The sequence below is a fragment of the Anomaloglossus baeobatrachus genome, chromosome 1, assembly GCF_048569485.1.
Source record: "Anomaloglossus baeobatrachus isolate aAnoBae1 chromosome 1, aAnoBae1.hap1, whole genome shotgun sequence".
NCBI lineage: Eukaryota > Metazoa > Chordata > Amphibia > Anura > Aromobatidae > Anomaloglossus > Anomaloglossus baeobatrachus.
The window spans coordinates 807,078,668-807,106,595 of NC_134353.1; the positions used below are offsets into that span (position 1 = coordinate 807,078,668).

Genomic DNA, 27,928 nt, shown 5'->3' on the forward strand with positions numbered 1-27,928 from the left:
ACTCAATTAGAAAATACATAATATCAACAAACATGTTATGCATGCCAGGTAAAGGGTATAGGGGAGATAAGGAATAACTCACTCTAAACTTATTTCCCTTTCATTGATGCCCCTACCTAACAAGGTGAATCACCATAAGGTAAAGGGGTGCCCCCACTCAACGGTGGCTCTCCCTATTAAATCACTCAACTTACCCTCCCTTTAATATATTGACCTCACTCATCCACGATTTGTTATCCACAGGAAAAGGTGGGAGAGAGATATTAGAAAGAATATAGGAGAGACCTTAGTCAATAATATTCAGCACACATACCACCACTATCTCGTTCTGTTTTCGAGATAAAAATGCTAACTCCATTGTTTTCCAACAGGTGGCGCTATAGGTGGTTTCATTGCATAGCGCATGGCTACTTTACTATAACTAGACAAAACTTCTATACCCCCTCTTTTTACTACCCATTCTTTATACTTTGCCCTGGCTATATAATTCCTCCTGTCTTCAGCCACTTATACATTCTATGCTGGCTGCCACACAGTTTAATGGCCCCACAGGCCTGCATACTCAATAGGAAGGTCCCAAAGCCCTCTACACACAGTATGATGGGGGACCATAGCACCCTGTGTGTGCTCCATCACAGCTGTTAACAGTAATGCATCCTGGGGATGCTGATACTGTTAAACGTTTTGCAAGACAATGCGGCCCATCGCCAAATGGGCCCATCTGGTCACATTTGCCTGATCACCAGTCCAGCCCATAAAATGCTACCTCTGGGAGTCACCTCAAACTGCTGCCTGAGGTGAGATGTTCATCTCAGAAGCGGGTCTACAGCCTGCAGATACCAATTTGTTATGTTTAACGTGAAGTACTCAGTTAGAAGGATTGTTGATGGTGTGTAATCTATAGCTGATGTATCGGGACACATTAGTAGAAGCAGTCATCACCCCAGCAGATGGTATTCCCACTTACAAAGGCTTTGTGAATTAAACAGAAGCAGTGTTGTTTCTGATGATAATATTATAAAAAGCTATTTTTCTCCCACTGTGAATAGAAGGAAAACCAGTTCTTTGTCACAATATTTCTGGGGTCCCAGAGATTGTACTACCCACTGGGAATGATTTCTGATCTACTTTATCATTGAGTTCTGAAATAATTTTAATGCAAAACACTTTTAAATTAACTTGGTTCATCCCGAGCAACAGTAAAAACTGGCACACATAGGAAATGAGAGAGGGAATAATGGAAAATAAAATTCACACTCCTTGTAAAGTTGGACTAGAGCTCAACCAGGGCACTCTAGAAGTGGTTCCCCAGCACCTGTTACCCCCAAAATTATTCACATAAATTATTCATATTAGTAGAGCCTTTTTTTTTTTTATTTATTTTTTTTTAAGTATTTGGGTCCTTGTTCCTTGCTGTGGATGCAGGCAGGATGGGGAGTTCATGAAGGTTGGGAATAGATGGGGACTGTACTGGAATTGTTAGAAGTCTAATGTGTCTTATTTATTAACTCTGCAGACGAGTCATTGCTGGAAGAAGTTGTCATGGCAATATGGGCCAGATGGAAGAAAAGAAAAGTGAATGAACCAATCAAAAAAGATTGTCACCTGTAGGTCACTATACTGAATATAATGGTTCTGTAATCTCTTCAGTACTTAAAAGGACTGGTATCTATCAGTATATGGGCACTATATGGAGGCTATTTTAATAGTGTGTTTTTTCTTTTTTATTTATGAACAGTTTGCCACAGTTCAGTAGTTTTTTTAAAGATAGCTGTATGGTAGTATTATTGGTAATATTAGTCTTTGTACTATGTGTTCTGTGAATTTTTGGTAATATTATTTATTCACTATGTAGTTATAAATGTAGTGGTCATTATATAGCGATGCTTTTTGAGACTTGTACAGTGGTAATTTTGATACTATTTGTCTTTGTATTGTGTGTTTTGCCTGTAGAGTTATTGCAATTTTATTTATTCACTATGCAGTGGTAACAGTATTGTGTAGCATTATTATTTAAGCCTTGTAGTGTGCTAATTTTGGTAATATTGATATTTGTATAGTATGTGTTTATATGTAGGTAATATTTAGTGGCTTAACAGCAAAATTACAGGGCCCCATAGCAAAAGTTCTAATTGGGCCCCTCTTCTGTGCTGTCCCGTGCTGTGAGCCTCCTTCCCTGCCCTCTGCTGTCTTGTACTGTGAGTCTCCTCCCCCGTTTTCGGCTCCTGTGCTGTCCCGGGTTGTGAGCCTCCTCCCCGTCCTCTGCTCCTGTGCTGTCCCACGCTGTGAGCCTCCTCCCTGTCCTCTGCTGTCTTGTACTGTGAGTCTCCTCCCCTGTTCTCGGCTTCTGTGCTGTCCCGGGTTGTGAGCCTCCTCCCTGTCCTCTGCTCCTGTGCTGTGAACCTCCTCCTGTCAGCAGAAAAATAAAAAAGTTATAGCTCTGAAAATAAGGCGATGCAAAACAGTTATTTTTTTCAGGTCACATCATACCACATCCATGATGGAGGGGCAACATCCCTAGTGGTGCTTCTTGACTCCTTGGTCACGCCCGTGCAGCTTGGGAGGACGTCTCAAGTGTACAGAGGGTCCCATACACATAAGTTCGAGAGGTCTTATTTTTTCTGTGGTAAAAAGGGGCATTTTATCAGGTCATGATATTTGGTACCCAAGAAAGGCTGTTCGGCGGTACAGCTGGGCTGAGGGGGATTGTGGGATTCCTGCCTGAGCCTACGCATCTCCCCCATGACAGCCACTCAGTGTTTGTTGCCCGTCAAAGAGAACATTAGGGGGCATGAGGTGTCCATTCAGATCTTTCTGGATACTGGTGCGTGGGCAAATTTAGTGGGTGAGCAATTAGCCCACACCTCTGGGTTACAGGTTGAAGTGTTTCCCAGTCCTATACAGATTTTGGCTATTGACTCATCTCCGTTGTCCCAAGGGTACTTCAGGGAGTGTGTCCGCAACTTGGAACTCCGCAATGTGGTCCTTCATACTGAGCGGTTCACTTACCAGATACTCAAGAACCTACCTGCACCAGTGGTGCTAGGGTTCCCATGGCTCTCTTTACCCAACCCTGTAGTTGATTGAAAAACTCAAGATATTGTACAGTGGAGTTCATACTCTAAGGCTCACTGCCTGGGTGTCTGTGTGGCTATGGTTAGCCCTAATATTCCTGAATTTTTGTGTGAGTTCAAGGATGTGTTCTCAGAGAAGGGTATTAAGGAAATAACGCCGCACAGACCAAGGTTGAAGTCGGCGGCTCGCTTGCCCAAATGAAGGCTGTACAATTTGTCTGGCCCGGAGAGATTGTCTCTCAGGAGGTTGTCTCTCACTCTCAGAGAGCCTGGCCAATGGACACATAAGGCCTTCGTCCTCTCCGGTCGCGGCCTAGTTTTTCTTTGTTAAAAAGAAAGATGGTGGATTGCGACTGTGTCTTGATTTCTGGTAGCTGAACCAGTTTACGGTTTATAATCCATATCCTGTGCCTCTCATTCCTGATCTTTTTAACCAAATTGTCAGTACTAAGTGGTTTTACAAGCTCGATATCAGGGGGGCCTACAATCTCATCAGGGTCCTTAAGAGGGATGGTTGCAGAACTGTATGTAATACGCCAGAGGGGCACTATGATAATCTAGTAATGCCTTTAAAGGCCCCGTCACATTAAGCAACATCGCTAGCAACATCGCTGCTAACGAACAACTTTTGTGACGTTGCTAGCGATGTTGCTGTGTGTGACATCCAGCAACAACCTGGCCCCTGCTGTGAGGTCGTTGGTTGTTGCTGAATGTCCTGGGCCATTTTTTAGTTGTTGCTGTCCCGCTGTGAAGCACAGATCGCTGTGTGTGACAGCGAGACAGCAACAACTAAATGTGCAGGCAGCAGGAGCCGGCTTCTGCGGAGGCTGGTAACCAATGTAAACATCGGGTAACCAAGAAGCCCTGTCCTTGGTTACCCGATATTTACCTTTGATACCAGCCTCCGCCGCTCTCACTGTGAGTGCCGGCTCCTGCTCTGTGCACATGTAGCTGCAGGACACAACGGGTTAATTAACCCGATGTGTGCTGTAACTAGGAGAGCAAGGAGCCAGCGCTAAGCATTGTGCGCTGCTCCCTGCTCTGTGCACATTTAGCTGCAGCACACATTGGGTAATTAACCCAATGTGTGCTGTAACTAGGAGAGCAAGGAGCCAGCGCTAAGCGGTGTGCGCTGCTCCCTGCTCTGTGCACATGTAGCTGCAGCACACATTGGGTAATTAACCCAATGTGTGCTGTAACTAGGAGAGCAGGGAGCCAGCGCTAAGCGGTGTGCGCTGCTCCCTGCTCTCTGCACATGTAGCTGCAGCACACATCGGGTAATTAACCCGATGTGTGCTGTACTAGGAGAGCAGGGAGCCAGCACTCAGTGTGCGCTGCTCCCTGCTCTCTGCACGTGTAGCTGCGTGAGCTGGTAACCAAGGTAAATATCGGGTTGGTTACCCGATATTTACCTTAGTTACCAAGCGCAGCATCTTCCACGCGGCGCTGGGGGCTGGTCACTGGTTGCTGGTGAGCTCACCAGCAACTTGTGTAGCCACGCTCCAGCGATCCCTGCCAGGTCAGGTTGCTGGTGGGATCGCTGGAGCGTCGCAGTGTGACATCTCACCAGCAACCTCCTAGCAATTTACCAGTGATCCCTATCGTTGTTGGGATCGCTGGTAAGTTGTTTAGTGTGATGGACCTTAAGTCTCACCAATGCGCTTGCTGTGTTTCAACACTTTATTAATGATGTGTTTGCTCATCTGTTGAGTAGGTTAGTGGTCATTTACCTAAATGACATTGTCATTTACTCCCAGGACCGTAGCTCACACAAAAACACATTAAGTAGGTGTTACAGGTACTCAGGACAAATAGACTTTATGCCAAACCAAAGAAGTGTTTATTCACCATTTAGGAGTTGAGTTACCTTTCCTGGGGTATATCATTTCCGTATCTATTTTCAGGATGTATCCCTCTATTTTAAATTGCGACCATCCTGAAAATCCAAAAGTGCTACAGTTATTTTTAGGTTTTGCAAAATACTGCAGAAAATGTGTATTAGAAACTTTTCTGCCATAGCCAGACCTCTTACCGACATGACTAAGAAGCTAACAGACTTTTCTGACTGGATGAGAGCACTTTACGTGCTTTTGAATGTTTAAAGAAGTGTTTTGTGTCAGCTCCTGTACTTCTGCAGCTCGACGTCTCTTTGCCTTTCACTGTGGAAGTGGATGCTTCTGAGGTTGGGGTGAAGGCTGTGTTGTCTCAGGGTCCATCATTGGGTAAGCTTGTGCTTTCTTTTCCAGGAAGTTGTAGCCCCCAGAACATAACTAAGACATAAGTAACAGGGAACTGCTCGCCATCAAGTTGGCATTTGAGGAATGGCGACACTTCCTGTACGTGGCCACTCACCCGATTACCGTCATTACTGATCACAAGAATCTGTTGTACCTTGAGTCTGCTAAGGGCCTTTTACAAGCTCGGTGGTCTTTTTTCTTTAACAGGTTCAATTTATTTGTCAACTACCACCCTGGATCCAAAAACATTATGGCAAATGCCTTATCAAGGTGCTTTCCATGGGGAGAGTCTCAAGAGCAACTGATGCCCATTATGCAGAAAGGGGTGGTTGTTTCAGCACTCAGTACTGATGTGGAGTCTGAAATTGCTGAGGCCCAAAATGAGTAACCATCGAGGGTTCCAGCTAACAGGTTGTTTGTTCCCCTGAACCTTTGCTTTAAGGTTTTAGAGGAGCATCACAATTCTGTCCTTGCTGGTCATCCTGGGGTGAAGGGTACATTGGACCTCTTATTGCTCTGGTTTTGGTGGCCCATGATTGGTAAGTTTGTGGTCTCCTATGTGTCTGCATGTACCGTCTGTGTATGATCCAAACCACCGCACTCACGTCTGTCTGGGTGTTTGCTCCATCTGGGTGCAAATGTCAGTCCAGCAAGCTCTGGACAAATATATCTATGGACTTTATTACGGATTTACTCCCCTCTGCTAGTAACACAGTTTTCATAGTAGTTGTCAGAGTTCCGGGATTTCCAGTTTTCTTCTGAAGGATCTTGCCCTTTGTTAACATGGAGTTTTCTGTTCTGTTGCCCTACTTCCTGTTCATCTGTTTAAAAGCCCGCCCCTAAGCCTAGTCTAGTTGCTTGAGTATACTGCTTCCTGTCTACTCCTGCCCTGCTGCTCTTGGTTCCTGATTGCTATTTGGATCCTGTTGAACCACCGACACCGGCTCTGGACTTCACCTGGTCTCATCAAGCTGTGCCCGGACTCCGTCTGCCGTCTCTGGTCGGCACTTCTGCCCGGTTCATTCCGTTTCATATCCACCCTAGGACTCACATCACGTACGGACATTTTTGGACTATACTTGTTGCCCTTTCGTGTCCCGGCTGCTGCGTATTTAGGCCTTCTGGGGTGATCGCCAGACAGCCCCTGTATAGGGGTTCGCTCCTGGTGGTCTCCCTGGGGGAGTCCGGTGTGCGGCCCCGGGAATTCCCCTTGCTCCGAACCTGGCAGGTATTTACTGTGTTTATGTTCTACTGTGTTTATGTTCTGTTCTGTGTACATATTGTTGGTTGCATATTATAAACGTCTTTGCACCAAGAACCCGTCTCTGGTTGTCATTGCCTTACGCAATCGAAATCCTCAGTTCAGACAATAGTATTACAGTAGTGGTTGATCAATTTTATATGATGGTTCACTTTGTTACTTTACCTTCCTTGCCTAATGCCAAAACTTTAGCCCAGGTATTTAGTTGCGAGATTGTCAGACTCCATGGTGTCCTATCTGACATTGTATCTGATAGGGTTACTCAGTTCACTGCGAAATTCTGGAAGGCATTTTGCACTCGGTTAAGGATCAAATTGTCCCACTCATCAGCCTGCCATCCTCAGTCACATGGTCAGACGGAGCTCATGAATAGAGTTGTGCGCGGTTCGCGGTTCTCCAGTTCGCGGTTCGAGTGATTTTGGGGGGTGTTCTAGATCGAACTAGAACTCGAGCTTTTTGCTAAAAGCTCGATAGCTCGAGTTACATTCAAGAACGGTTCTAGCAGCAAAAGCGTGGCTTTTTACAGCTACAGTGTGCAGGGAGCCATCGCTGGCAGCTAAATAAAGATAAATAAGATATACATCGGGTATCCAAGCAAAGTGCTTTGGTTAGTAAGCCGATATTTATCCTAGTTACGTGTGCAGGGAGCCGGCACTTCCCCGCTCAGCTCGCTCCGCCCCCCTCCTGCACACAGCATGTACACACACACACACACACACACCTGTCCCCAGCCATGCAGTCCACGACACTGACGTCCTCAGCGCCACATGGCCCCGCTAGGCTCCACCCACTTCGCACTCATCCACCAGCACACATGGCCCCGCTAGGCTCCGCCCACCTGGCACTCTGCACACATGGTCCCGCTAGGCTCCGCCCACCTGGCACTCTGCACACATTACCCCGCTAGGCTCCGCCCACCTGGCACTTTGCACACATGGTCCCGCTAGGCTCCGCCCACCTGGCACTCTGCACACATTACCCCGCTAGGCTCCGCCCACCTGGCACTCTGCACACATGGTCCCACTAGGCTCCGCCCACCTGTCACTCTGCACACATAGTCCCGCTAGGCTCCACCCACCTGGCACTCTGCACACATGGTCCCGTTAGGCTCCGCCCACCTGGCACTCTGCACACATTACCCCGCTAGGCTCCGCCCACCTGGCACTCTGCACACATTACCCCGCTAGGCTCCGCCCACCTGGCACTCTGCACACATGGTCCCACTAGGCTCCGCCCACCTGGCACTCTGCACACATGGTCCTGTTAGGCTCCGCCCACCTGGCACTCTGCACACATTACCGTGCTAGGCTCTGCCCACCTGGCACTCTGCACACATGGTCCCGCTAGGCTCCGCCCACCTATCACTCTGCACACATAGTCCCGCTAGGCTCCGCCCACCTGGCACTCTGCACACATTACCCCACTAGGCTCCGCCCACCTGGCGCTCTGCACACATTACCCCGCTAGTCTCCGCCCACCTCGCACTCCGCACACATGGCCCCGCTCGGCATACCTGCGGTGATGAAGTCCCGCCCTCCCGACCTCAGCGCTGTCACTGTCCTCCATGGCCGCCGCTCGTCACATCACCTTCTCTCGCTTCTGACCCGAGACTGTCACTAGCGGTGACGTCACGGCCCGCTCGCGATACTTGGCTGTGAAGGTTATTGAACTCAGTGACAGGTGTTGTCAGCAGTGCAGGAGATCAGCACAGGTAATGTACCTCGCTGACAGCAGCAGTTGTCATCCCCTGCAGTGACCTGGGCTGACCCATTGATGTTAGCTCAGGTCACAGCATTGCTCTCCCAGCCAATGGGGAACATCCTGCTCATCATTGACTGGGACAGTGTGGATCGTCATGGGAACCCCTTGGATTACAGCAGACCTAGATTTGTTTTTCTTTCTAATAAATTGGTGAAGGAGGCAATGTGTTGGGCAGTGTTTTTTCAAATAAAAATGTGTTTGTCGTCTATTTTTTTTTTATTACTGACTGGGTTGGTGATGTCGGGTATCTGATAGACGCGTGACATCACTAACCCCAGGGCTTGATGCCAGGTGACATTACACATCTGGTATTAACCCCATATATTACCCCGTTTGCCACCGCACCAGGGCACAGGATGAGCTGGGGTGAAGCACCAGGATTGGATGCGCCACTTCTGGGGCGGCTGCGGCCTACTATTTTTAGGCTGGGGAGAGTCCAATAACCATGGACCTCCCTAGTCTGAGAATATCAGACCCCAGCTGTCTGCTTTACCTTGGCTGGTGATCCAATTTTGGGGGGACCCCACGTGTTTTTTTTTTTAATTATTTATTTAATTTAAAATAACAGCGTGAGGTGCCCTCAGTTTTGGATTACCAGCTAAGGTGAAGCTGCCAGCTGTGGTCTGCAGGCTGCAGCCGTCTGCTTTACCCTAGCTGGCTACAAAAATAGAGGAACCCCACGTCATTTTTTTTTTTCATTTTTTTGGATAAATACAAGGCTAAGCACCCCTTAATGCCACATGAAAGGCACCAAAGAGTGCAAAATTACAAAATGCAGGAGAGTGGAACATAATGTGTCTTTCTGCCATTATAATGACAGAAAAGACTGATATGAAGTGTACAAGCAAAAGAAAATCACCAGAGCGCTCTACGCTGAGAAAAGCAGTAGAAAATGGCACTGGAGTGAACATGTGATCGCCTCATGTAGGTTGAAGCTATGGATCTGTACCGTCCTGGGGGCTCGGCTGCTCTCCGGCGAGCCGCTCGGATCCGGGCTTTAGTTGTCGGTGGCTCAAGCGCCTCCGGACTGGGGGCCACGTCGCTCTGGAAAGAGGGGGGGTTTGGTTGTTTGGTTTGGGGTGGACCGGTTTCACGGCCTGAGCCGCGGTGACCGGTAACAGTTCGTGATGCCACCCACGGGTCGTGGTGAGGTGATGGGCACCACCACTGCAGTGAGGGTGCGGGGGCTTGTCCGGGATCGGTGGTGGGTCGCAGCTAGGTGTTGACCCCTTCGTGGGTAGGGGGTTTGTTTGTCCCGGGGCCAGGTGGCAGGAGCGGGGGGTTGCAGGACGCAGGGGCTTGCTTGCAGCGCGGTGCCTGATGGCATTGGTGTACTCACGATTAAACCACACAGAGTCAATGGTAAACCAAGTTCAGTGTAGATCGGTGCCCGCAGCCGGCTGCGTGTGTCCCCAGTGAGGTTGGTGATGTCGCCTTTCTCCTGCACCTTTAAATTTGCTATAGTGACTCCTATGCTTCAGCAACGGTAGTCCGCTCCCCGGCTTTTGGGTACTGGAGGAGCCCTTTTGCCCGCAGGCACTGGCCCTTTGGATCTCTGGCCCTTGGCGGTGGCTCCTATCCAGAATCGGTGGGCTGTTGCCGTCTATCAGGACTTTGGGTGGGAATGAACCCCTGAGGTCCAGACCGCAATCAGTAGATTTGTCTGAGCCCGGTTGCTTCTGGGCTAGAACGGGGTCTGAGTACCCTGCCTTGTGCTCCGGTTGACTTGTTAGCTCCCCGGTTCGGGTCCGAAGGATTACCACCCTCTTCTCGTTCCCTACGGTTCGGCAGTTCAGTCCCTGACCAGACTCCTGCAGATGGCCACCACCACCGTCTGCCTGCCTGACTGTTCCAAGGGGTCCTTGGCTCCGTCCTAGGCCCCTGACTCTCAGCTCGCCACTTTTACTCCTCTCACTACTCCTCTCCCCACTCGACTCACTTGTCCTTTCCCTGCCTCAGGTCAGCAGACTCCTCGGAGGGCATGCCTATCCGCCTTGCTCCGCCCACCTGGTGTGCCTTGCTAGACCTGAGGGAGGCGGTCAGGACTTGTTGGCTGCTGGTGCCTCACTGGGGTGGGGGTGTGTGTGGTGTTGTGTGTTGTTACCTGTGACCCCTCGGGGTCCAGGGCATCACAGATCCTGGGTAAATATATGTATTTTCCCTCCTTCAGTTTTTTTGCAGTACGCAAACAAACGGAAGGCACACGGATGACATACGGACCGTATATGGAATAGATGGATGCACCCATACAAAAAACGGATCGGTCGTGTGAATGTAGCCTTATTCTGATCTGCCATTTATAAACAGCAGGCAGAAATAAGTGAATAGCGCCCCCCAGCGTCAGAAAATCTCCGGGGTTTCAGGGGGTAGCTGAGACCCTGGAGATCTTGATTTAGGGCTGTTTTTCCGGTCCTCACTCACGCGATCACCGGTATACAACGTATACCGATGATCACGTTACAGTAAATGACAGCGTCGGTAAAAAAATATTTATCTCCCATCTGGCAAGAACAAACATGATAAATCTCCTCCCCGGTCCCCTCCGGTCCCCCGGTGTCGCCAAAGTGCCCCCCCTGACCCCCTCCCGGAAATCCAAGATGGCCGCGCGCACAGCAGCGCGCCGGCCGCATTCACCCTACTCCTCTGATTTCTGTCGCATGTGCCATGACACATGCGACAGAAAACTCCTCCCCAGGCCCTGCCAGGTCACCCCCTATAACCCCACCAGTGTTCCCCGGTGTCCCACGGTACCTGTGCAGTGTTGATCCCCCGCGGCCCTCTCCTTCACAATAGACGCTGCCGCATGCACAGAGCGGCTGTCAGCTCAGCTTCCTGTGTTCAGACACAGTGAGTGGTGGTTATGCATCTGTAAGCTAAATGGGCGTGACGGTGGCTCAGTGGTTAGCACAGCAGTCTTGCAGCGCTGTGGTCCTGGGTTCAATTCCCACCAAGGAAACCATCTGCAAGGAGTTTGTATGTTCTCCCCGTGTTTGCGTGGGTTTCCTCCGGGTACTCTGCTTTCCTCCCACACTCCAAAGACATACAGATAGGGAATTTAGATTGTGAGCCCCAATGGGGACAGTGTTCCCAATGTATGCAAAGCACTATGGAATTAATAGCGCTAGATAAATGAATAAATTATTATTATTATTATTGTTATTATGACTGCAATGCCCTGCTCATGAGTTAAGGAATATAGTTGATCAGGAGAGCTATATACTACATTTCCAAATGGAGTTATTTGATTTTATAGTTGCTGCTGAACGACTACCAAACATAAGAGTCCGTTATACTCCAGAAGAAAACACAACTAAATAGCGAGCTCTGTTGTTTAGTATTCAGTCAGCTGGATAACTGGACTTAAAGGGGTATTCCATCTCCAAGATCCTATCCCCAATATATAGTAGGTGGAATAGCAATAATATCAGCAAATACCAATATTTGGAAATGTAGAATAGTTCTCCTGATTAGGCATGCCCTTACCTCATGAGCAGGGCATTGCAGCTTTGGTAGCAACCGTTACGACATGGACTCTGCTGCTGTGGACTTGGGGAGAGTGGGTGCAGATTCATTGCACCCACACTCCTCACATGGAGCGTCTGCACTCCTAGAAAATAGGGAATACGTTCCCTGAGTGTCTCCCCCATATTCTAAATGGTCCAGAGTCGTTGTGGGACCCCGTTATTTTTTTTCTTACAATAAATTGGTGAAAGAGGAAATGTTTTGGGGATTGTTTTTTCAAATAAATTTTTTTTGTCAATTTTTTTTTGTTAGTACTGTCAGTTTATGATGTCAGGTATCTGATAGACGCCATGACATCACAAACTGCTGGGCTTGATGTCAGGTGACTTTACAGCTAGTATCAACCCGATTTATTACCCCGTTTGCCACCGCACCAGGGCACGGGTTGAGCTGGGGTGAAGCTCCAGAATTGGCACATCTAGTGGATGCGCCACGTCTGGGGTGCCTGCGGCCTGCTATTTTTAGGCTGTGAAGGCCCAATAACTATGGACCTTCCCACTCTGAGAATACCAGACCACAGCTATCCGCTTTACCTTGGCTGTTGATCCAATTTGGGGGGACCCTACTTTTTTTTGTAATTATTAATATTTATAAAATAATTATAAAAAAAGAGCCTGGTGTGACCTCCACATTGGATCCCCAACGACGGTAAAGCTGCCAGCCGTGGTTTTCAGGCTACAGCCATCTGCTTTACCCTAGCTGGCTATCAAAAATGGGGGGACCCAACGTAATTTTTTTTTAACAATTTTTTAAATAGAAAAAATTAATGGGCTTCCCTGTATTTTGATTGCCAGCCAAGGTAACGCCAGGCAGATGGGGGTGGCAACCCATAGCTGTCTGCTTTATCTGCACTGAGAATCAAAAATACCGCGGAGCGCTACGTCATTTTTTTTAAAGATTTATTTTTACAGCACTGTCATGTCAGGCAATCAAAATACAGGGAAGCCCTTTTTGTTTTTAGTTATTTAAATAAATAATTAAAAAAAATATATATGGGCTCCCGCTGCATTTTTTGTATTGCTAGCTAAGGGTAATCCAAGCAGCTACTGGCTGTTAACCCCCACTACTTGGTGTTACCTTCACTGGCAATGGAAAATCCACGGAAGCATTTTTTATTTTTTTTTGCCAAAAAACTACAAAAAAAATGACGTGCGCGTCGCCATATTTTTGTATGCTAGCCAGGTACAGCAGGCAGGTATGGCTGCCCCCAACCCCCAGCTGCCTATTTGTACCTGGCTGGGAACTACAAATATAGGGAAGCCCTTTTTTTACTTAATTCATGAATTTTATGAAATAATTAAAAAAAAACCAAAACGACGTGGGCTTCGCCCCATTTTTATGTCCAGCCGGGTACAACTAGGCAGCTGGGGGATTGGAATCCATAGCACAGGTTAGCCCGAGCTTTCTGGGCCCCTCTGCAGCGAATTGCAGTCCGCAGCCGCCCCAGAAAATGGCGCTCTCATAGAAGCGCCATCATCTGGCGCTGTATCCAACTCTTCCAACAGCCCTGAAGCCAGGTGGCTTGTAGGGTAATCATGAGTTAATACTGGCTTTGTTTTACTAGCTAGTATTAGGTCAGAGATTCTTAATGTCAGGCAAGTTTGACCCGGCCATTAAGAATCTCCAATAAAGGATTAAAAAAAAACACCACACAGAAAAAAAATACTTTAATTGAAATAAATACACAGACACATTAGAGACTCCATCTTTATTCCCCCCTGTCACCCCGCCACGATCCATGGTGGTCTGTCTTCTTTCCCCTTCAACACATGCAGCTCTGTCTGCTCCATCAGACAGCACTGCATGGGGGAAGACGCTGTGCTCCGTGCAGAAATCACTCTGTGAGAGTGACCACAGTCTCCCGGCTGTAAGCGGTGGCACGGGTTGCCATAGCAACGCTGCTCCGATTACGTGATTCCGGTGCCGCTGCAGGCTGGAAGCGGGACATCCCCGTCACCGCTACCAAGCGTGTTGCTATGGCAACGGTGATCTCTGTTATTGACCGGCTGTTTCAGTCGGTCAGGAGCCGGCTTCTGCGGACGCTGGCAACTACGGTAAACATCGGGTAACCAAGAAGCCCTTTCCTTGGTTACCCAATGTTTACCTTCGTTACCAGCATCCGCCGCTCTCACGCTGCCAGTGCCAGCTCCCTGCTCCCTGCACACATAGCCAGACTACACATCGGGTTAAATTAACCCGATGTGTAATCTGGCTAGGAGAGCAGGAAGCCTGCGCTAAGCGGTGTGCGCTGGTAACCAAGGTAAATATTGGGTTGGTTACCCGATATTTATCTTAGGGAAGAAAAATTTCCAGCGCGGTCCAAGTTTTCATATAAAAAGTCATCTTTATTGATCAATCCATAAAATAGGGGTTTACAGGCGGTCAGCAAGATATAGCATAGATGTTATTCAGACCCCACAAAGCTACGCGTTTCGCACATTTAAATCTAATAAAAACCTAAAAGAACACACAATCAATCAATTTATCAATTGTAACACAACCCATGTAGTATACCTCATTTCATGCGATGCATGTAAACTCCAGTACACAGGATGTACAGTAGGGCCATTAAAGACTAGAATAAGACGCCACCTATTGGATGCGACTAATCCACAAGCTGTCTCTGTATCAGCGGCTTCTCGTCATTTTCAAATGATACACGGAGGAGATTTGCATGATTTTAAATTTACAGGTATTGAAAAGGTCTTTAGACCGATCCGGGGTGGGGATCATAGGAGGAAACTCCTTAATAGGGAAACATATTGGATCCTCACCCTGGAGAGTAGAATACCATATGGGATGAATTACCGACAAGATCTTATCCTACATTATTAATTTTCATGCTAATCATTCCTTTTCTCCCCCCCTTCCTTCCTGGCCAATTTCCTCTTCTCAGTTTCTCTGATGACAAATCTTGATACTAATAAATTATGCCAATACTTAGAACTATAAACATTAATTAGATTACAATCGATATATAATAATCATTATTTTAGTTCCATGATTAATCCATCATAATAAATTTGGTGTAATATTTAGCTCTTTGATCTTCAAAATATTTAATGGTTGAAGAATTTTTCCATATGCTTCCTATTGACTAATGGATTTAAGGATATATATGTGTGTAGTCTCTTTTTTTTTTTCTCCTCACAACAAAAAACAAAAAAACAAAAAACCATAAAAATAAAACAAATAATGATATTTATTCATATGATAACTGATACATTATATAACCTTAATTGATAGTATTATGAAAAAAGTTTTTTCTTCAATGATATGTATCCTGTTATCAGTTTTTTGGATAATAACAATTAATAATAAATAAAAAATTGGTTCGGATGAGAGGATGGGGGATACTATATATATATATATATATATATAATCTTTTTCTTTTTCCTCAAAACAAAAAAACAAAAAAACAAAAAACCATAAAAATAAAATAAATAAAAAATTTCAACCATAATGATATTTATTTATATGATAACTGATACATTATATAACCTTAATTGATAGTATTATGAAAAAAGTTTTTTCTTCAATGATATGTATCCTGATATCAATTTTTTGGATAATAATATAATAAATAAAAAATTGGTTAGGATGATAAAATAAACGATACTAATGTTAAATATATTGCAATGTGGACTATATAACCAATTAATTAATATCAATATTTGTCAACCAACTTATATTTATTTATGCAAGGTTTCACACATTCACCTTACGAACATAGTTTGTGTACTGGTACTGTTATCCTCTATAGATCCTTCGGGACTATAATTATAACTAGATAAGGAGAAATACTTTCTCCTATTCTTTCCCACTTTCCCTCACGATGCATATTGACAGGGGTCTAATCTACCGATGTTTTCTTATATGGAATACTAATGAGTGATGAAAGATATCCATATGGATTTGATTTTTTCTACTATGATTGTTTAATGACTGTTCTATATAATCATGCATCAGTGTATTATATGATTGTACTATAATAATTATATGACATGCTTTTTAACCATTCATTTTTAACCCCCTCCATTTTCTCACTAGCAATTTTCCATCCCCCTTTTTTTTTTTTTTTTTCTTTTCCTTCCTTTTCTTCTTATCCTTCTTTCCTATTTCTTTTATTTTTCTGTTTTTTCGTTTTCTCCTTTATTCTTCTTGTATTTTCTTTCTTTCCTCTTTTTCTTTTTCTCTATGGAAAAACCGCAGTGCATATACCTTTATAATGTGATGTGTTCTATTGTGAAAGTTCCACTGATGAAAACATGTGTTTTTAATTTGGGAGGGTGTGTGTTATACGATATAGGAAGCTGACATTTCTTCCTCCCCAGAGCATGATTAAGACTCACGTCGAAACGCGTAGCTTTGTGGGGTCTGAATAACATCTATGCTATATCTTGCTGACCGCCTGTAAACCCCTATTTTATGGATTGATCAATAAAGATGACTTTTTATATGAAAACTTGGACCGCGCTGGAAATTTTTCTTCCCTGATTCTTCTATGGCAGCCTAGCCTTACGTGCGCAGCCCTGGATATACAGCGGACTACAGCAACTCGGTGAGCTGATTTTTTTCTCTTGTTTCTGGATATTTATCTTAGTTACCAAGCGCAGCATCGCTTCCACGCGTGCATCTGGCTGGGGGCTGGTCACTGGTTGCTGGTGAGATCTGCCTGTGTAACAGCTCACCAGCAACCCGTGTAGCGACGCTCCAGAGATCCCTGCCAGGTCAGGTTGCTGGTGGGATCGCTGAAGCGTCGCTTAGTGTGACGGTATTTTAAGGGAACGGGGAAGCAGAGCGGGAAGTCTACCGTGTGCTAGAGCATGTCGCCGGTACACGGCGATACACAAACGTGCACCGTGTAACAGAGAGATGCAATGACAGGTCCTACATGACGCGTCCTAGTCATGTGACTAGTCTGTAGCCAATGAGATAACAGACACGTGACTGGTCACATGCTATTTTGATGACGTCACGTAGGTCCTGCATCACTACTGGTTAACAGGAGGATGCAGAGATTATCGGGAGGAATAGCGGCAGGAGACAGAGTGCAGGACGCATCCCGGGGACCGGTAAGTGTTATGGCAATGTTTATGAACTGTATGTGTACATTTATAATGCGTTTTTATGTGTTTGTGATTGGCTCCCATTGTTTCATATGGGTTCGAGTGGTTCGCCGAACCGGTTCGCCGACCCGAACTCGAACCAGACCTCGGTTCGGCAAACCGAGCTCGAGCCGAACCGCAACCGGTTCGCTCATCTCTAGTCATGAGTCCTCTGGGATTTCACCCTTTTTCAGTGTGTATGGGCAACACCCTCAGTTTTGTACGTTACTTACGGGTCACTTTTCCGGAGTCCTGGAGGAGGATCAGGCAGGGTTGGCATTATCGTCTACTTAGTCTAAGGTTCAGAAGCACTTCTGTAGCATGGACTCTAGGTTTAAACATGTGGCTGACAGTGGATGTTTGTGTGTTCCGAACCTGTCCGCTTATTTTAAGGCATCTCTCAACATAGATTTATCCTGTAAAAAAAAAAAAAAAAAAAAAGTTGCTAAAAATGCTAATTTTAAAACTTTTCTTTCAAATCTGCATCTTGGTAACAATCAAAAATACAAAATATTACACTCTGATATAAGCTGGCCCATTTACTTTTAGTATGTAAAACTGGGTGATCATTTTTTTATTCTTAGTGTTATGGAAGTATTTATATCAGCAGACATGATGTAAATGAAATCCACTATTTTCTAGTAAGTTTCCCCTTCTCGTATTGAGTATTTTTAGTTCCCATAATTCTTTAATTGCTGAAAATATATAACAGGTGGATAGGACCGCATCATGTCATAGCCACTTTTCCATAATCTGGAAGATGGAAACTTAAAAATGGAGCAGAGCAGTTAAACAGGTTCCAGACGACAGGCTGCAGTAGACATCTTCAATCGGCAGACATTGTAAATGTAAATTCTAAACAGATCTTTTGTCCTAACAATATCTTGACAGTTAGCAGTCACTAAGTAATGTTAATTATTCTAAGTGGCTAATATAGAGTGCACAGCTGCTAGTCATGGATATTTGTACTACTATGTGAACATCATAGTGTGGTTTCCATCTAGTAATTGCTTGCACTTTTCCTTTTTTTTTCCTTTTTGTTAACCAGAAACATATTGCAGAGGAATTAAATTTCACAAAAAGCCCCCTCTTATTCAAATGTATTCTTAAAACTTTATTTCTTATGCATATTCAGGATTGCAGTTAGCCTAATTAGGATTGGGAAAACCAATATTCTATTGAACTTCCCCAGTTTCCTATTCTTTCTGTATTGACAAGTCTAGTGCTAGTTCTTCAGATCTGCATCCTGAAATAATTTTAGATTTTCAATCGTCTCTTAAAACAGTCATGTTAAAACAAAAGTCAATCTTATTGATATGGCAGAAAATTCTGAGGTAGACCTTTCACTAGGCAGAGTACTGACAGGCAATGTCATACAATTGTATATTCAGGGCACTGATTATGCCTCAAAATCTTCCTAAACTTTCCTAAATGTGGTGAAGTTTGGTGTTCATTATACCAAAGGCGTATACTCTTATGGCTTGGGCACATGACCAATTTTCTTGTCCAAGTGCTATCCACGGTTTTCATGGATAGCACTCTGATCTACGGTATTCTATGGACCTGTGCACATATCTGATTCTTTTTCTCTGATTAAGAGGTCGGATCAAAATCGGACAAGTCTCCAATTTTTTTCTCTAAAGGCCACTTTACACGCTGCAACATCGCTAGCATTTGCTGGCGATGTCGAGCGCGATAGCACCCGCCCCCGTCGTACGGCCGATATATGGTGATCGCTGCCGTAGTGAACATTATCGCTACCGCAGCGTCACACGCACATACCTGCTCTGCGACGTCGCTGTGACCGGCGAACCGCCTCCTTTCTAAGGGTCGGTTCGTTCAGCATCACAGCTACGTCACAGCAGCGTCACTGAACCGCCGCCCAATAGAAGCGGAGGGGCGGAGATGAGCGGGACGTAACATCCCGCCCACCTCCTTCCTTCCGCATTGCCGGTGGAGGCAGGTAAGGAGATGTTCGTCGTTCCTGCGGTTTCACACATAGCGATGTGTGCTGCTGCAGGAACGATGAACAACATCGTACATGCAGCAGCAACGATAATTGAGAATAGGGGGGCATGTCACCGATTAGCGATTTTGAACATTTTTGCAATGATTCAAAATCTCTCATAGGTGTCACACGCAACGACCTCGCTAACGCGACCAGATGTGCGTCACAAATTCCGTGACCCCAACGACATCGCTTTAGCGATGTCGTAGCGTGTAAAGCGGCCTTAAGTGTTGGATCAAAATCCTCAATGCAAGTCTATTGGTCCATGAAAAAATCAAACCGCACTTGAAAGATATCTGAGTGTATATAATTTTCACAAAGTGACAGAATGGAGAAAGTGGACAACCTATTTTTCTTCCTTGCCAAGTCCAAGGAAAACTGGTGCCACTCCTATCAAACTCTGATCAAACTCTGATCAAAGCCTGATGAGAATAATCAAACCATTTTTCTCGAATTTGGAGAAAACGATCATGAGACCCTACACTTAGGCTAATTTCAATGAAAATAGTTTCTTATGCAATGCCCTGACATGTTCGGTTCTTCAGATAACAAAATATGATATTTGTAGTTGCTCTGAATAATATATAAGAATCATAATTTGAATTCTGATCTATTAACTTAGAATTCCTAAGAGGTCAGAGAAAACAGGTTTTGTCATATTTAAATAAATTAGGGCTTGTGTATACGTCCCGTATTAGATTTTGTTAGGAACCAGAAAAGGACTGCCATATACAGTATAGGGAGCCTGTTTTACCTTTTGTACTTTTTTGTGAGTTTGAGTTTATATACTTTTTCCCAAAACATTCCAACATTTTCCATAAATGTATAACTATTACATGTATGACTATTACATCTTCAATTGAAAAAAAGTTGGAATGATGTCGAAAATTTAAAGGAAATAAGAATGTAATAATTTGGAAATCTCATAGAAATATTTTATTCACTATAGAGCACATATCAGAAGTGGAAAGTTAAACATTTTTCCATTTCCATTAATTTACTTAGAAATTGATGGCAGTAACACAACAAAAAAGTTGGGACAAGTCCATATATACCATTGTGTAGCATCCTCTCATCTTTTTACAACAATCTAGGCAGGGAGGGAATGGAGGAGACCAATTGCTTGAGGTTTATCACAGTAAAGTTGTTAGATTCTTGTCTGATGTTGGATTCATGCTGCTCAATAGTCCTGGATCTTTTTTGCTGGATTTTTCATTTTATAATTTGCCAAATGTTTTCTATTGGTGAATGGTCTGGACTGCAGGTGGTCAGTTCATCACCTGATCTATTCTGCAAAGACATGTTGTTGTGATGAATGTAGCATGTACTTCAGCATTATCCTGCTAAAATATGCAAAGCCTTCCCTGATATTGACATTGTCTGAATGGGAGCAGATGTTATTCTAAACACTCTATATAATGCACAGCATTAACAGTGATTTAAGATGTTAGCTGCCCATGTCCTAGGCACTAAGGCAACCCCATACCACTAGAGATACAGACTTTTGAACTGTGCGCTGATAACAAAATGGAGGGTCTCCTCTCCTTTTGAGGCCAAAGGACATGGCATTCATGGTGTTCATAAAGAATTTAGAATTTTGATTGATCTGATCACAAGACAGTTTTCCATTTTGCCTCAGTAGATTATAAATGAGACTTGGCCTAGAGGAGATGGCAGTGTTTCTGGATTGTTTTGATATATAACGTCTTATTTACATGATAGATCTTTAACTTACATATGTGAACTACATGGCAAACTATGCTCACAGCAAATGAAATTAGGAACAATTCCTGAGCCCATGGAGTGATTTGCATATTTGAGTCATGCCTGTTTTTAATGTAGTACTGCCTGAGGGCTTTTAGTTCACGAGCATCTAATAGTGACCATTTGTCTAATCTCTTGTGCATATGGATTCCTACACAATCTCTAAATCATTTCATGATATTATGTGAAATATTGTATATCTTTGCAATTTTAAGTTGAGGAACATATTTCTTAGATTGTTCCACAATTTTTAGATGCAGTTGTTCACATACTGGTGAACCTCTGACCATCTTTGTTTCTGAAAGACTCTGCCTCTCTAACATGCCTTTTTTTTAAAACACAGTCGACGTCTCATTACTACCACTTTTTAAGATTTTGAACACCATAAATCCATTCAGCACATATCAAAGAGTTTATACCAGGAGGTGACAATATCAGGTCAAAGCAGCATAGTAAAAAGACCACTCCATGTGAGTTATTTAAACAGGAGAAACAGGAGTTTGTTGGTCATTGAATAACAACTAAATGAGTTAAGTTTTCAGACATGTATTCTGTGCTCAGTGCATTCTTGTTTTCTTTACATTTCATACAGCATCCCAACTTTTTGAGAATTGGAGTTCTAAAGGAACACAAAAGCAAGCTGTGGAGACACGGGGCTCAGTGGGCGCTCTCGTCCACTAAAACCCGCCGCCTTTAGAAAGACAGCGTGGCTCAGGGCTCATCCCAACTGAACGCCGGCCTCCCTAACCGTGGGCGTAACACTACTCAGACAACACAGGGTGAGGGAACCACAATAATTAGACTTTATTGGATCCCCAAACAATTAACGGCACATAACGCATAACCAGCAAAACACACAAATGTAACAGTCAACAGAGTCTCACCCTTCCGCTGGCTCACCAGTGATTTAGAATGTCCATGCCTCACAGGTTCCCAGCTGTCTGAGGTCTGCAAAGTCTGCAACAGGTGACTGAACTGTCCCAACCTGAGTGTCCTCCTTAGGTAGTCCTGGTTTGATGTTAAAATCCTGGCAGCCGGAGTCGAAATCCCTAGGCTGTGGATATGGTCTCCAACCGGATCCGGAGTCCCTAGATTGAAGCCATAAGATGTCCTGATCCTCCAGTCAGCTCCAAAGAGCTTAGACTGAATCCATCAACCATCAACAACCACTGGTGGCTTAAAGAAGTCCTTTTTATAGCCACAACCTTCCCCTTGGATACACTGCGTCCTCATCGATTGGTTGGACAAGATTGCTTCTCCCATTGGAGGAATTTCAAGCTGCATGCATGGATAATGTTCATTTAAATGATATGCTTAGAAAGGCTGAGGGTGTACATGTAAACTGGGAGCCACTGACTAGACAATGGCTACTAAGGTAATTACATTATCAATACACAACTACAATACAATGGTTACTGGAAAAGTCTGGAGAACAATAGTCTAGCTTTCAGTGGCCAACACAATTACATTGAGTCAACAAGAGTCTTGTAAAAACAATGAGGGACTTCTCCCCCATCTATAGACAATCTAGCATGCTGTCTGGCTGGATTTTAAGAAACGTTAACCCATGAGAGTCCATGTCGTCACATTCCTCCCCCTTCTTAATATTAGCCAGACATGATAGGCTTCCGATCATCCTTCTCCTCTTGACGGCATTGTCCTTTTTAATGGTGAGGTCAGCAACAGAGGCTCGCATCCATACACCTCCCCCTGATTACCTCCCCCAAGTTGAGCAGCCATATTGTGGACAAGCACTAAGGTGGGGTCCATGAGTTGGGCCTGCACAAATCTCCCACTATCAATCCTCCTCCAGTCAATAGCCACAGTGTGGTTAGGCTTACTCACGGTTCTTGGCTCAGAAGTGGATGATGGAGACCGGGAATGCAAACCATCCCTGGAAAAGATGTTAGAAAGATCCACATCAGGGTCCTGCTTGGCTTGGAGGTGGGTGATGGCTGCTTCAAACTGACCGGATAGTCCTTGTCCTAGGTCATTCTCCAAAATCACTGGTGTGAGCAGGTAATTCACAATCCTTACTTTCACTTCCCTTTGAGTGGTGTCCGAAACAACAGGCTTGGTGGGGCCATCTATGAACCCCACTTCAACTTCCTCCTGGCTAGACCCCGAAACAACAGGTGTGGGGAGGCTGTCCATAAACTCCATATGGACCTCTTCCTGGTCAGACCCCAAAGTAAATGGTGTGGGGACGGTGTCCATAAGCTCCACATCAGCCTTGCTCTGATTAGTCTCCACAATGACAGGTGTGGGGAGGCTGTTCACAAGTCTCACATCAACCTCTCCCTGGTCCTTTCCCGAAATAACTGGTGTGGGGACGGTGTCCATAAGCTCCACATCAGCCTTGCTCTGGTCAGTCTCCACAATGACAGGTGTGGGGAGGCTGTTCACAAGTCTCACATAAACCTCTCCCTGGTCCTTTCCCGAAAAAACTGGTGTGGGGACGGTGTCAATAAGCTCCACATCAGCCTTGCTCTGGTCAGTCTCCACAATGACAGGTATGGGGAGGCTGTTCACAATCTCCACATCGATCACTTCCTGGTTGGTCCCCAAAATACCAGGTGTGGGGAGGCTGTCCTCAAGCTCCACCTCGACCTCTCCCTGGTCGGTCCTTAGGTCCAACTGCACACATGCCAGAGGGATGTCTGAGCGCTGGCCCTCAGCCAGGGAGATGGATAATTGGGAATCTGGTAAAGGGTCTTCTGGGGAAACAATAACTGGGCTAACCAGAGTGATGGAAGATCCAATGTCTCGAAGTCCCTGAGCCTGTATATCACCGACCTTGACCGTCTGGATGTGAGGATGGAGGTTGGCTGGTGTATGGTGTCCGGCCTGCCGTAGGGTGTGGACTGGATAAACCACTTCCTCAGCTATTGGTGTTTCTTGGGAGTAGCATTCCTCAGGTCTCGTGGGTTCATCTTGGCATATGTTGACTGGTTGGAGTGGCAGCAGGCTCCAAGCATGCGGCCTCGGTTTTGGAGACAATCTTTATCTATATGTCCATTGCGCCCACATGTATAACAGCGCCATAGATTGGGCGAGTCACAGGCCCTGTTTGTAGTCCTTTGTTTTGGCGCAGCTTCTGCTGGGTAGCGGGACCATCCTTCTCGACCGGCTGGTGCTAGCAGTACGGCAGCTGGAATCCCATAAACATATTCCATAACCCAAGCCCTCTCTTCTCTTGAGGATCTAGGCCCCAATGCATCCAACAACGCTGTGGCTTGGGCCATTTTGGACAAAGTTGATTTCCGATTGTCACTAGATCCATGATGTGGCACATAGTTTAAATCCTCAGGGTCAATATCGGCAGGATCCTCATCGTCCTCTGCATCATTCTGGGCATCCCAACGGACTAATTTCTGGATCAAGGCTGACCGAGTCTCAGCGTTCCTGTAGATAATCTTTCGCCTCTGGCACATATCCTGTAGCATCCATTTACTGCAGCGGTCGTAACTCCTCTCTTGTCCTTGTCCCATGGCTGAGCTGGTGGGGTTGGACATGGCAGCGTCCGAAACCTGAATGCCTCCCCTATGGCCTGCTGGGTATGCTTATGTGCCTCCCTGGTTGTTGAGCCCCGGACGGTGTCCGAAAACGCCAGTCCGCTTAAGCTCCCCTGGGTAAACCAGGCTGAGTAGTATCCCACTGCTGCCACCAATTGTGGAGACACGGGGCTCAGTGGGCGCTCTCGTCCACTAAAATCCGCCGCCTTTAGAAAGACAGCGTGGCTCAGGGCTCATCCCAACTGAACGCCGGCCTCCCTAACCGTGGGCGTAACACTACTCAGACAACACAGGGTGAGGGAACCACAATAATTAGACTTTATTGGATCCCCAAACAATTAACGGCACATAACGCATAACCAGCAAAACACACAAATGTAACAGGCAACAGAGTCTCACCCTTCCGCTGGCTCACCAGGGATTTAGAATGTCCATGCCTCACAGGTTCCAAGCTGTCTGAGGTCTGCAAAGTCTTCAACAGGTGACTGAACTGTCCCAACCTGAGTGTCCTCCTTAGGTAGTCCTGGTTTGATGTTAAAATCCTGGCAGCCGGAGTCGAAATCCCTAGGCTGTGGATATGGTCTCCAACCGGATCCGGAGTCCCTAGATTGAAGCCATAAGATGTCCTGATCCTCCAGTCAGCTCCAAAGAGCTTAGACTGAATCCATCAACCATCAACAACCACTGGTGGCTTAAAGAAGTCCTTTTTATAGCCACAACCTTCCCCTTGGATACACTGCGTCCTCATCGATTGGTTGGACAAGATTGCTTCTCCCATTGGAGGAATTTCAAGCTGCATGGATAATGTTCATTTAAATGATATGCTTAGAAAGGCTGAGGGTGTACATGTAAACTGGGAGCCACTGACTAGACAATGGCTACTAAGGTAATTACATTATCAATACACAACTACAATACAATGGTTACTGGAAAAGTCTGGAGAACAATAGTCTAGCTTTCAGTGGCCAACACAATTACATTGAGTCAACAAGAGTCTTGTAAAAACAATGAGGGACTTCTCCCCCATCTATAGACAATCTAGCATGCTGTCTGGCTGGATTTTAAGAAACGTTAACCCATGAGAGTCCATGTCGTCACACAAGCCTTCAAATTAATCCTAATAATTTAATAGTGCATAGTGCACAATCCCAAACAACAACCTCAAGGTAACAGAATGCAGTTATAATAACGTGCAGGGAAAAAAAAGAGAACATTTTGAAAAAAAAAAAGTCTATGTGGAAAATATTCATAGAGACATAACCAGTGGTGTAATAAAAAGGGTTATAGTCTGTCTCAAATTACTCATCCTGCAGCAGCCATGTGGGAGCAGAACACTACATGTATTGCCAAGGAAAATGGCTTTTTCAGGGGTTAATGTTATATTGGTATTTGCTTCATTGGTAGAATACACACAAACAACATAATGTCTGACCAAACCTTTATGACCTCTGAGTTATGTCGTATAGGCTCCTGTATAAAGGTAACATTAGAAATAAAGGAAAAGGCATAAAAAGTGATTGTTTCTTTGAGCCAAATACTGAAATAGAAAATGACATTCTCAGGGGTTCTAAAGCCCCCATCTTGGAATCACTTGTGGTCCCAGCTGTTAGTGCCCCAGCGACAAGCAAGTTATTCTCTATCTTATGTGTAGGGGATAAACAGTTTTGTTGTGATTAGCCCTTTAATGAAGATTCAATTGTCCATGTGAGCAACCTTTAATTAGAATGAATATAGAAATGAGGACACTTGTTCTGATTCAAGTATTATACTGTTAATTTTTATTTATGTTTGCTTTTTGTGTTCAAAAGTACAAGATGTTTTTGCATACAAAAAAAAAACATTAAGAACTGTATATGCACCTGTGTCTATAACATGAAGTATCTCACCCTTAAAATCTCTTTGCCAATTACATGGATTATCATAATGTTCAGAAGTGCAATTGAAAAACCCATACATTCTTATCGAAAATAAGAGCTTTTTAATCGTCTTTCTAGATTAGAGAGGAAAAAAATCTTTGCTAAGGTGAGTTAGTAAATCATTGTAAATATAATAAATTTGCATAAGACATCTCTAAGGTAAAAGTTTGTCAACTTTATTTTCCCTCCAAAAGTATATTTGATATATTTTATTTAAAGATGTACCTGTTCCTTAACTCAGGCAGGTGAAAATTAGGGATGAGTGAGCCAATGGAATTCCGGGTTCACCAGGTTCGGCCAGACTTTAGTTAAAAGTTTGGTTCAATCGAGACCCGAACTTCTGTCCTGTAAAATTGCTGTAAAATGGTAATAGTAAGGGGTAAGGGGTTGCAAAAAGAAGCATATTATGGGCAATTTCCCTGTAAACAAATGTGGATAGAGAATAAATAAAATAATGTGGGGTCCCCTCTATTTTTGATAACCAGAGCAGGTAAAGCAGACAGCTGTGGGCTGCAACCCTCAGCTGTCAGCTTTACCTTGGCTGGTTATGAAATCAGAGGGGGAACGCATGCCTTTATTTTCAAGATGACTCATAGCATCTGTCAATTGCATAAATTCTCTGCGGGTAGGGGAATGTCAACAAGCCAATATTTTGTAATTAATTTTCTAGCTACATATAGTAAACATACAATAGCTATCTTATATGTCTCTTCCATTACAATGTCTTCTACACTACCCAAAATCCATGTTAGAGGCTCCCTAGGCACATTACATTGGTAGGCCACCTCAATCCAACTCAGCACTGTAGTCCAGAAGGGACAGAGCTAAGGGCACAGCCATATCATATACAAAATTCCCACATGCTCCCCAAAACAGCGAGGACACTTAGAGTCAATTGTCATACCATTTCGTCAGTGGACTTGTACACTCTATGAATAACAAAAAGCTGTGATAGCGATTTAGTCTTGCTGAGTGAGAGTTTAGGCACATACTCCAGAATAGATGCTTTGTAATATTACCAATTTCTTCCTCCCATTTCTGTTTAACTGTAAGCGGGTATTTCTCAAGAAAAGTGTATGGTAGGTCGTATATATTGGATATTACCCTTTCGTGTCTCCTGTTGCACCTATACAATCTAGTACCAAGTTCTTTTGAATTTTCATATTTAGACTTTTACAGTATATTGTGTATTATATTGTATTATTATAAGCAAGTCTAATTTGGCAATACTGGAAGACCCAGCTTTCAGGTTCATGATATTCCTCTTGTAGCATGACAAATGTTTTAAATACATTGGGATTAACTTCTCCAATTTTCAAAGTATGGTAATTGAAAGAACTGAGGTAGGAGTGCATATTCTATATAGGAATGTAGCTGGTTAAATGAACCTCCCCCCTGATTTGCTTGATCTTAAGCCATATTTTATGTATTAAAATGTAGGTGGGGTATCGAGATCCCAAGGTTGTAAATTTATCCTTCTCAAAGTTATTGTACCAATGGTCTCCACCAATTATGTGCTGGATGATATATACTGAATTTCCTACCATGTTTTCTGTCCACCCCCTTAAATGTTGTCCTTAAGCTCATAGGAAATACAACCAAGGATTTGGTAAAGCTAAACCCCATCCTCTTTTGGCCTTTGTAGTGTCCCTAGTTTTATTCTGGGGTGTCCCTTACACCAGATCAAATCCCTGAATGGTGTATTCATTTTATGGAACCTGTTCAAAGGGAGCCAAATGGTGAGTTGTGTAGTACATAAAGA

At 44.6% G+C, this 27,928-nt stretch overlaps 1 long non-coding RNA gene across 1 annotated transcript; it reads right to left on the reverse strand.

Moving 5' to 3' along the window:
* Nucleotides 1-26,507, reverse strand: LOC142300654 (uncharacterized). The gene is made up of 4 exons (XR_012752677.1): nt 26,392-26,507; nt 17,197-17,379; nt 2,491-2,621; nt 1-2,409 (listed from the first exon to the last, which is right to left on the reverse strand). It is a non-coding gene; the product is annotated as an uncharacterized LOC142300654 (long non-coding RNA).
* Between the last annotated feature and the right edge of the window lie 1,421 nt (nt 26,508-27,928).